Genomic DNA, 10945 nt, shown 5'->3' with positions numbered 1-10945 from the left:
TTATCATCTGCAGAGCAATTAATGTGCCTTTTCAGCTTCTGTAGAATTGAGTTTTAAATTAATACTCACTTTTCCTCCTTCCTTCAAGTTAATGTAAAACTAGCCCATCTAACTTCATGAATGTAACTGATACCCAACAGGCTTGGCTTTGTAATGCAACCTTCTTATTTACAATACAAACAAGCCCTTAGAGTAAAAGTTAAATGCAGAATTCAGCTTTGCTTTATGTCTACTGCAACATTGTAAACCTGCTTCAGCTGCTTGGGTTTCTTTCTTGAAGAAATGCCTTTCTTAAAAAAAAGTAAAAGGAAAGGTACTTATAAAGAGTTACAATCAACTCAGATGTGGCCTCCTGTAGCTTGGAACCATTACCTCACATTTACAGGAGAATTGCCAAGGAGAATCTCTATTCAGACTACAACTATCCTGGCTTTAGCCACAAACAATGGAGCTGATGATACATCACAAAAGAGCTCTGTTATTACCTATTAATGCAACAATCAGTTCAGGCGTTGCCTTTTCAGTTGCCCTGGAAGGGCTGGCACCTTACATCAGTGTATTGTTATTCTTCTTTTCTACTAGCCAACTGTTCACACTGTAATTGAATTCCTCCTTGTACTTAACCCTGCAGCCAGAAATGAGCCTGCAGTGCTTTGCAAGCTACTATCCTGATACTTGTGGCATTAACAGGAGACTGAAGCTGTACTGTATTATCATGTACACAAAATGACTATTCACTTTACTCTGACTTTGGTACAGCTACAGAAATTCTTTTTTCGAAATATTACTTGTCTGTGTGAAATGGAAATATGATACAAAAATGATGCTTCAGTTTGTGACTATTCAAATAATTCACATATTTAAAAATGGAATTTTGTATAATAATTTATGTTAATTAAAGTGATTGTAAAGAATGAACGTTTTTTTTCCCTTCATGCATTCTATGCATGAAGGTAAAAAACCTGTGTGCAGCATCACCCCCATCCCCCTAATACTCACCTAAGCCCCCTCTTGATCCAGCGATGTGCACTTTAGTCTCGACTATCGCAGGACTCCCTCTTCTCATTGGCTGAGACAGAAGCAGGAGCCATTGGCTCCCACTGCTGTCCATCATAGACACTAAGCCAATGAGAAGAGATGGGAGGCGGAGCCGAGCCACAGAGTCATGTGTGGATGAACACACGGAGCAGCAGGTGCCCCCATAGCAAGCTGCTTGTTGTGGGGGCACCCGACAGGAGGGAGGGGCCAGGATTGCTGGTGGGGAGGATCCAGGCTGCTGCTCTGTGCAAAACCACTGCACACTGCAGGTAAGTATAGACATGTTTGTAATTTTTTCCTAAAAAAAAAAGCCTTTAGAATCACTTTAAGCAAAAAAACAATGTACAGTAGTTTAGGTATATTATTATGTTGTAATGTTATTGTTGTTAATGTTATTAAATTGCTAGTATGACTGTAAAGCAGATGCCTTAAAATGCTTAAACATAAATTTAGATACCTGCTAGGAGCCCCTAAACTGGAGTGCTGCCCACTTTCCATGCCTCTGTACTAGCCCCTAGGAGGTCTCACTGACCAAAGGAGAAGCAGAAGGTGAGGGCTGGGCTTGACTACCAAGAGCTGAAAAATGTAGCACCCTGAGTTTTAATGCACCCAGGGCACTTTAGCACAGTGTTTTTTAATCTTTTTTTAGTCAAGGCACCCTTAAGAATTGCTGACAATCCCGGGGCACACCAGTTTGGGGGCTGCTCTATGATAGTGAAACATGCAGAAATGGTGGTGGCATGGTTTTTAAATTGAGTCCCACCAAAATGCATGGTACTATGGTACCATGCGTATTAGTAAGCGAAAACATGCATGCAATTGGTGGATGCATGGGGGTGCCACTAAGAATTAATGGCACCTGCGTGCAACTGCAAAAGGCATCACATTTTTTATGTGGTGCAGAAAAATGCACATTACCGCACTGCACCTTGTGTGAAAAAGCCCTAAAATGTAATTTTTAAGGCAGAGTTAAGTGGTCAGTAGGTTTTAAATCCCCCCCCATCCCCCCAACTAGCACAAATCTTCCCTCCAAAAGCCCCCTCCTAGCAAAAATCCTCCCCTTCATACAACAAACTTTTCCTCCAAAATACCCCCTCCTACCACAAATCCCCCCCCCCCTCGTAAAATCCCCCTTCTAGCACAAATGCTCCCATCCTCTTACCCCCCCCCCCCCCTTTGCCTTTATCACAGCACACAAAGACTAAAGGTTTCCTGGGTTAACTCCTGTGTACAGGGAGCAGGGAAAGTACATTCCCTTCCTCCTTCAGGATCTCTCTCCCTCTCTGCTGCTATATGTACTATTGCCAGCAAAATAAAAAGCTGTGTGCATTGCCCAAGCTTCCCTTAGCAAACAATGACGTCATCGGTTGGTGGGACGCGGGCAGACGGCTTGTACAGCTTTCAGTTTTGTCAGCAATAGTATAAATAGCATCAGGGAGGGGGGACAAAGCCCGAAGGAGGAATGTGATGTGCTCACCTTGTTCCCTGTACACAGATGTTAACACAGAAAACCTTTAATCATTGGACAGGGCTTTCTGTAATGTTGCCCCTGGGGACACTTTGCAGCCTCCTGATTGAAAAACCCTTCTTTAGGATATATTTAAGGCCAGCCATAGACAAATCAAAATTTTGCCAGTTCAGCAGGAATGGCTGAATTTCGATCCATCTATGGGCAGCTTGTCACATTTTCGTGCGTTCACTGACGGAGGCTATAGGCGCAAGCAGTGATCATTGTATTCTGCCTATGGGGAACACAACAGTGACGTGGGAGGGATTCCCCCATCAAACCAAGGTTGAAGGAAAGAAAATTGCATAATGTATGGCCAGCCTAAGGTTATGCTCTAGCAGGGGTCTCCAAACTTTCTAAGCAAAGGGACAGTTTGCTGTCTTTCAGGCTTTAGGGGCGCAGGACTGTGGCCAGCGAAACTAGAAAAGGCTTGGCATCAGTGACTCATCATTGGTTTTAATGGGAGGAATAGTGCCCAATTTGTGATATTATTGAGGAGAATAGTGCCCCATTGATGGTGTCAGTAGGGGGAATGGTGCTCCATCATTGGTGTCAGTTGATGGAACAGTGACCCGAGGGCCAAAAAGGCAATCAGAGGACCACATCCAGCCCCCAGGCCACAGCTTGGAGACCACTGCTCTAGAGTCCTGGTATACAGTCACATTCACTGTTTATAACTTTAACATCGAGTCTCAAGAAATATATACTTTAAGCTTATTACAGATAAAACTAGACTATATTTTTAGCTCTTCATAAGTGTATTTGTGAATATAAACAGAGAATTCATAATTGCTCATTGCATTGGGGTTGATTTACTAAAACTGGAGAGTGCAAAAACTGGTTCAACTGCATAGAAACCAATCAGCTTCCAGGTTTTTTGTCAAAGCTTAATTGTTCAAGCTCAAGTTAGAATCTGATTGGCTACCATGCACAGCTGCACCAGATTTTGCACTCTCCAGTTTAAATCAACCTCATAGTCTACTTCCTACTCAAAAAATATTTTTAGATGCATTGTAACTTGTAACTTGGCAATTTAGGTCTAGGCGTTGGAAGACTGCTGTTTTCAGTTGTGTCAGACTTGTTTTACTAAAAACAAAGAGGCGGTTGCCTTTGCAAGGGAGGGGAAGGTGGGAAGGAGGGAATTTTATTTAAGCTTAGTGAATGTGACAAAAATTCAGTTTGCAAAGAAAACCCAGTCACATTTAAAGAAAGAGAATTCATTTTTTTCTTTTGCTTGCACTTGATTGTACAATAGAAGTCAGCAAAGATTTACCACATTCATTAAATTAAGAAAAAATGCCCTTGCAAGTGAACAGCATACTGCAAAAAGTCAAAGCAAGAACACACCTGTCTAGTGCATTATCCCCAAAAGATTTATTGTATTAAAGATAAAAACGAACTCACAAACACGTGATGACAGTTCTCCTATCTAGTGACAGCCACTTAGTGCAATGACTGATTGGAGCCAATATAGATCTTGGTGTCTAGATTAGAGCCCTAGGGCCAAAATACGGCTGACACATTTTAAGGGCAACCCTCTTCTTCAGAGCCAAGTGAACACCATATTTGCTTTTGGTAACAACTCCAAAGACTTGCACCAAAAATAGCAGATAAATAATAGTTTTCACTGACAATATAACAACACTATACTGGCCAAAAATAAAACGGGTACTATACTGGCCACTAATGTAACTACTATAACTTTTCCACTGACTAACATTGTAAACAGAACTAAAATGTTCACCTTCCAGCTTACATGATTACACATGAAAATATATAGTTTACACAGTGGAGAGAGGTTTTAGAGAGATGATCCATCTTAGGTGTCCAATATTCTAGTTAAGCCTCTGACAGTATTACTGATCTGTTTTTAACAGCTAAAACAGTTACAGTTATCAGCTACATTTCTCAGTCAACAGGCATGAACCGTGTGTCCTATCTGAATTTTACATGTAGAATGTAATTACTAGGGCATTTTTTGTCACTTCTTGTCTCCGCCCCCCTACTTACCTCTGAGCATCGTCATTTGGTTCCACTCCCTACCTACCTCCCAGTACTACACCTTTTAGATACTACAGAAGCAATCATTTTATGGTGCTAAATAATTTGTATGTAATTTGTTAATGATAACAAGGAAAGCAGTCAAATAGATATCCTGCAGCCAGCAGCATTACACCCCACCAGCAACAACAGATTTCTCTAGCAACAATGGACCCTCAAAACAAAATATCACCCAGGCAGACCAGACCCCCAGCAGCTGCAACAGATCTTCCAGCAACCAGCATCAATAGACTCTCTAACAATAAACAATAGACTCCCATCAACAGAAGATCACTTTCAGCAAGAATTGACCACTATCTACAATATATTCCTCACCAGCAACAATAGACCTGACCAGCAACAATAGATCAAAACACACAAATTGACCCCTTCAGTGACAATAGATCTCTCAGCAGCCAACATCAAAGATCCTCCAGCACACCCCAGCACCCCTTGCCATTGCATAAATTCAGTGCTGCAGGTGTTGGAACTGCGTTTCCCCATGTACTTGCTAAAAAAAAGCCCTGGTAATAACATCATCTCCTGTATTGATGTTGAGGTAAGTAGCAGGAACCAGTGATCACTGCAGGGGAACAGATAAGATCCTCTCTTGGTTTCCCAGCAGCCTTTGAGAGATGATGTCTTAACAAATGCAACAGAGTTCAGCAGCGCAAGTTGCTTAAAGAGGCCCTGTCACATAGGTAAAAACTCAACTGAGCACATAACTGTAGAAAAGAAATGTATACATGCTCTGTTTTGACAGGTTCACTTAGAGGGTTAATTTTATAGATTATGTTAAGTCTTTTGTGTGAAGATTAAGTGTTAGGATCAGATTAAGGAAACTCTTTGATACCACAATTATAGGAGCAGCCTATATCCTGTAGAGCGGGTTTTTAAGGTTCCAGGGCTATCAGTTTGATTGCAGCATTACTAACAAGTCAGCTGCTCACATAGAAAAATAGCATGCCAGAAGGTTCAACCAGGATCACAGTCCTAGAGCATACACCTTTAAAAACAAGTCAGCAATGTTGGCTACCATATTTCCATCTTATCTGTCTTATCACTTACAGTAGATGTCAGTGATATTTTTGGGCACTATATAATTGAGAGCTAACAGTGCTGAGCTTCTCAACCTTTTGGCTAAGATCAAGTGTAGTATCTCTTCTTATCAGTTTTTTGGGAGGAAGAAAACTGGTATCCTTTAAACAGGCGGCACCGGTTAGTATTTTCCTGATGTAATAAGGTGGAAATGGAGGGAAGGTTTGTATTCTTCCTGGGTTGAATACCTGTGCAATAAGTCCATCCATGAAATTTCCAGGCTACTAAATATTCCATGGTCAACAGTTAGTGGTATTATGACAGTGTGTAAGCAACTGGGAACAACAGCAACTCAGCAACAAAGTGGTAGGCAATGTAAAATGACAGAGCGGGGTCAGCGCATGTTGAAGCACACAGTGCACAGACGTTGCCAACTGTCTGCAGAGTCAATAGCTAAAGACCTCCAAACTTTGTATGGCCTTCAGATTACCACAACAAAAGTGCATAGAGATCTTCATGGAATGGGATTCCATGGGCGAGTAGCTGCATCCAAGCCTTACATCACCAAGTGCAATGCAAAGCGTTGGATACAGTGGTGTAAAGCATGCCGCTACTGGACTCTAGAGCAGTGGAGATGTGTTTCCTGCAGTGACAAATCATGCTTCTCTGTCTGGCAATCCGATGGATGTATCTGGGTTCGGTGGTTGCCAGGAGAACGGTACTTGCCTGATTGCATTGTGTCAAGTGTAACATTTGGTAGAGGGGGAATTAAGGTGTGGGGTTGTTCTTCAGGAGTTGGACTTGGTCCCTTAGTTCCAGAGAAGGGAACTCTTAAGGCATCAGCATACCAAGACATTTTGGACAATTTCTTGCTCCCAACTTTTTGGGAACAGTTTGGGAATGGCCCTTTCCTGTTCCAACATGACTGCACACTAGCACACAAAGCAAGGCCCATAAAGGCATGGATGACCAAGTCCTGATCTCAACTTGACATAACACCTTCGGCATGAATAAGAGCGGAGACTGTGAGCCAGGCCTTCTCGTCCGACAGCAGTGCCTGACCTCACAATGCGCTTCAGGAAGAATGGTCAAACATTCCCATAGATACATTCCTAAACCTTGTGGACAGCCTTCCTAGAAGTGTTGAAGCTTTTATAGCTGCAAAGGGTGGGCCAACTCAATAGTGAATCCTATGGACTAAGACTGGGATGCCAATAAAGTTCATGTGCGTGTAAAGGCAGGCATCCCAACACCTTTGGCAATGTAGTGTATATAGAGGTTTGGATAAGATATCGACCCAGAAATGGAGGCTGTATCCCACCCAAAGCTCTACAAAGCTTCTGGACTCCAGGACCCAGAAGAGAACAGGGTTCTTAAAAAACAAAAAATATGTTTCTCCACATAAGCCTTCAACTCTGGACCCCCTCACCATTTGTATGTGAGTAACAATGGTAACACACACACCTTCCACAATCCTGCTAGCCAGTGTCTCACAGATCACTTAAAACTTAAATTGACCACAGACATCTCTGATAAAATTGGGAAACAATATTGATTTAATTATCATCCAAGACGTAGCCCACAATGAAAAATTACATATATGATACAGTCTGTCAATGGAAGTAACACAACCGTTTTTGTTTATCATAACATAGTTGTATTACCTTTTAAACCATGCTAGTAGGTCTGAAATTGTTTCATTTCCTTTGAAAGACCAAGTTAATCAGCAAAGGTGCCAGTTAGAATGGTTGGAAAACCATTTTACTTTGACAAGGGTGCCATAGTCATAACTATTATGGTGGGGGTGGCATGTAAACAAACTCTCATGCTCTATATTCTTCAAAAACAGTCTGCCATTTGTTTTGTTGAAGTGATCCAGCAGCTGCACAGCTGCTCATTCACTTTTTTTAGATGTGCACCTCCCCCATCTGGAAAACTACCCTGGGGGGAAGGAGGTAAAGCTGGCCACTCCCTCACACTTGAATGTGCATAGAGTGCACACGTTAACATACATGAACACTGTACAACACATGTTGGGTATAGTTGTATATGCCAGAATAAGAGGAATAATTCTAGGGTCTCATTTATTTACAGTTAATTCTAAACTGATTAAATCTGTAAAGTATCATCTATTGACAATTTTGGGTATCATAGTTTGTTGCTGTGTTGCATGCACACACGGTTTTTGAGTTTCAACATATCTGGCATCTATTTTATCGTTTCATCGTTTTTATTTTACATGGAGAATGGATTGTGTCTGCATGCACTAAAAATAATTTAGTGCATAAAAAAAATACAATAAAGTGTATTTTTTACTGAAGTTCTAGGATTGCTAAGCACTCCTAAGATTTTTGTTTAATCAGTACAATTTTCATCCGAAAAAAATCAGAAGAGAAAGAAGCACGCATGCTCAGAAACAAAAGAATACATTACAATACATTATAACGCATGACATCACTTCTGAAGTTGTATTCAGTGGTATGAGAATTTTCCTAACTTTAGTAACCTCTTCATTTTCAATATGAGACTAGCTTGCAAAAAAAGAAAAACAGATTATCATTCATCTGATATTCTCATTGTGTGTACCAGGCTTAAGCCTGTATCAAATCTGGACCTTAATTTACCCTAGTTTGATTTTTCTCAAATCTACTGCATTAAGAATGCAAAGAGCATTTTACAGGGTAAGAAATTCCCCTCACCTTCTTCCTGTATCATCAATCACACTCAAACTTCCAAGGTGATTTGAGTCTGATTGGTTGCTGTAACAAACTTGCTGTCTATATGTGAAAAACAGCAAGAAGCCTGCTGTAGGTGAGTTTAAGAGCTTATTCCCTGCTTCACAATCAGTGGTTCTTAAATCACCAAACTACAAAAAAAAATTCAGGGTGGCTGGTGCACTACAGCTAGACTTAAATAAATAACTAAGGCAAAAAACGCTTTGTTGGCTATTTCATTTCTTTGTATTAGAGATTTAACTGATTGTTGGCATTAACTTCAATTGAACCACATCAAAATCAGTGTGATGCTAATAGGTTAAGAAACAAACCTGTCAGCAAAGCCAGTAGCCAGTATAGCTCCAGTGTATGTAGGTAATCTACTCTCCCCGTCTTATCTTAAAGCAAAGTTCCAGCTGAAAAAAAAATGAAAGTCAGCAGCTACAAAAACTGTAGCTGCTGACTTTTAAAATACAGACACTTACCTGTCCCTCGGTCCAGAGGTGTCTTCACCACCGCTGGTTTCACTGGTCATCTTCTCTCCCCAGCGCCGGCATCTTTAGTGTGGGCACCCGGCTGTGACAGCTTGTGGCTTCACAGCCAGACGCCCACTGCGCATGCGTGAAAAGTGCTGTGCTTTGTGAATGGCCCCATAGTGTTCTGGGTCCTTTCATGTGTCCCAGAAGACTACGGGGAGGGAGGGAGGAGGACAACTTCCACTTCCGATTGCCTAGGCGATCGCAGTGGAAGTAGGAAGCGGGTACCTGTCAAATTTGGGTACCCGCTCCCCCCCCCCACTCCCAAAAGGTGCCAATCCTTAATGGGGTGCGGGGGACATAGCATTAAAGCGGAACTTCCCCTTTTGGGTGGAACTCCCCTTTAAAATGTATTAAACCCAATAGCAAAAACGGAATATATTGGGGTTGATTTACTATAGCTAGAGAGTGCAAAATCTGGTGCAGTTCTGCATAGAAACCAATCAGCTTCCAGGTTGTTTGTTATCAATGCTTAATTGAACAAGCTGAAGTTAGAAGCTGATTGGCTACCATGAACAGCTGCACCAGATTTGGCACTCTTCAGTTTTAGTAGATCAACCCCATTACATCTCACTAGACCTCAGACTAATTGCAAGGACAAACAAAACTTCTTGAATTATGTAAACCGTACTGCTGCATTAACATTTTTTCAGCTAGATTGTCATCTCAAATATTTACTTAAAAGATTATATTTTGTTGTGTATATCATTTGCATCTTCTTCCTTCTTGTATATCTAAGCCTAATAACAAAAATTTAATATATCGGGGACAATTCACTAAGCAGTATCTTACTTAATCCAAGTATGCGGAAAGGTACTGCACAGCATTTAAAAAAAAAAAGTTGGCATTCACTAAAAATGCTACTTAAATACTGCATGAGTTATTTTATTAAGTCATGCGGTATTTTACTAGTGAAAACATGCAGTAATGTATCAGTTGTCAGCGGGTTTCTGGCTGACAGCTGAATATAAAAAAAAGAATTGCTGGCAATTATAAATTAATTTAAAAAATGACGTAGGGTCCCCCCTCATCCACACCACGCCAATATTTTTCAACAAATGGCATGGGGTCCCCCCCCCCAAAATCCATACCAAACCTTTATCCAAGCATGCGGCCTGCCCCAGCATATATCATAAGGGAGTGGGGTCACCCGACCCCGTTCTTTAGTTATTTAAAGCGGAGCTCCACCCAAAAGGGGAAGTTCCGCTTTAAGCCTTTGTCTTCCACACCCCATTAAGGATTGGCACCTTTGGGGAGCAGGTCCCTGAATTTGACAGGTACCCGCTCTCACTTCCATTGCAGACACCACTGGACCAAGGGACAGGTAAGTGTCTGTATTTTAAAATTCAGCAGCTACAGTTTTTGTAGCTGCTGACCTTTATTTATTTTTTTTCAGCTGAAACTCCGCTTTAAGAACTGTCAGGCAGCAGAGCTGTCAGATGAAGGAAGCCTTCATTGGAAGCGGAGCCTTTTTTTTTTTTTCAGATTGGCAGTGTTGGCGACCATTGTGATTGATGATGGATCTACACCAGGGGGCATTTTTTTGCTTTTTTAATAAAGCACTTGTCAAAAACTGCCTTTTGGTTTTTTTTACACTACAGTTTATTCAGGAGGGGGGAGACTGCATGCATGGTCAGATAAAGGTCTGGTATGGATTTTGGTGTGGGGATGTGGGGGCTTGGTATGGATGGGGGGAACCCCATGCCGTTTTTTTTACTTAATTTTGAATTGCCGGCAATTTCTTTTTTTACATTCAGCTGTCAGCATGGAACCCTGGGGTAGACATGGTAGGCCAAAACTCGTACATAGTCGCTGGCAGTGACTCTACCTCTCAAGAAGATGATGGGGCCTACAGAATATCAAAATATGGCTGCCCAAACCATGATTGCGCCACAACCATGCTTTACCATTGGCACAAGACAGTTCTGGTCCTAAGCTTGGACAGAGTTCACCACATGTAAACATGTCTGGTGGTTGGGAACAGTGTGAAGCTCAATTCATCAGACCATTGATTCCATTGATTGATAGTCGATGATAATGTTATATACAGTCATGGGCGGACTGACAACTCA

The 10945-nt window shown here is 41.5% G+C and overlaps 1 pseudogene; it reads left to right on the top strand.

Moving 5' to 3' along the window:
* The first annotated feature begins 5705 nt into the window (after positions 1 to 5705).
* On the top strand, positions 5706 to 5825 carry LOC149450199 (U2 spliceosomal RNA; annotated as a pseudogene).
* The last annotated feature ends 5120 nt before the right edge of the window (positions 5826 to 10945 follow it).

Source organism: Staurois parvus, unplaced genomic scaffold, assembly GCF_062004578.1.
Source record: "Staurois parvus isolate SC_StPar_1 unplaced genomic scaffold, SC_StPar_1.0 ptg000580l, whole genome shotgun sequence".
NCBI lineage: Eukaryota > Metazoa > Chordata > Amphibia > Anura > Ranidae > Staurois > Staurois parvus.
This window is presented reverse-complemented; position numbering and strand designations above follow the sequence as displayed.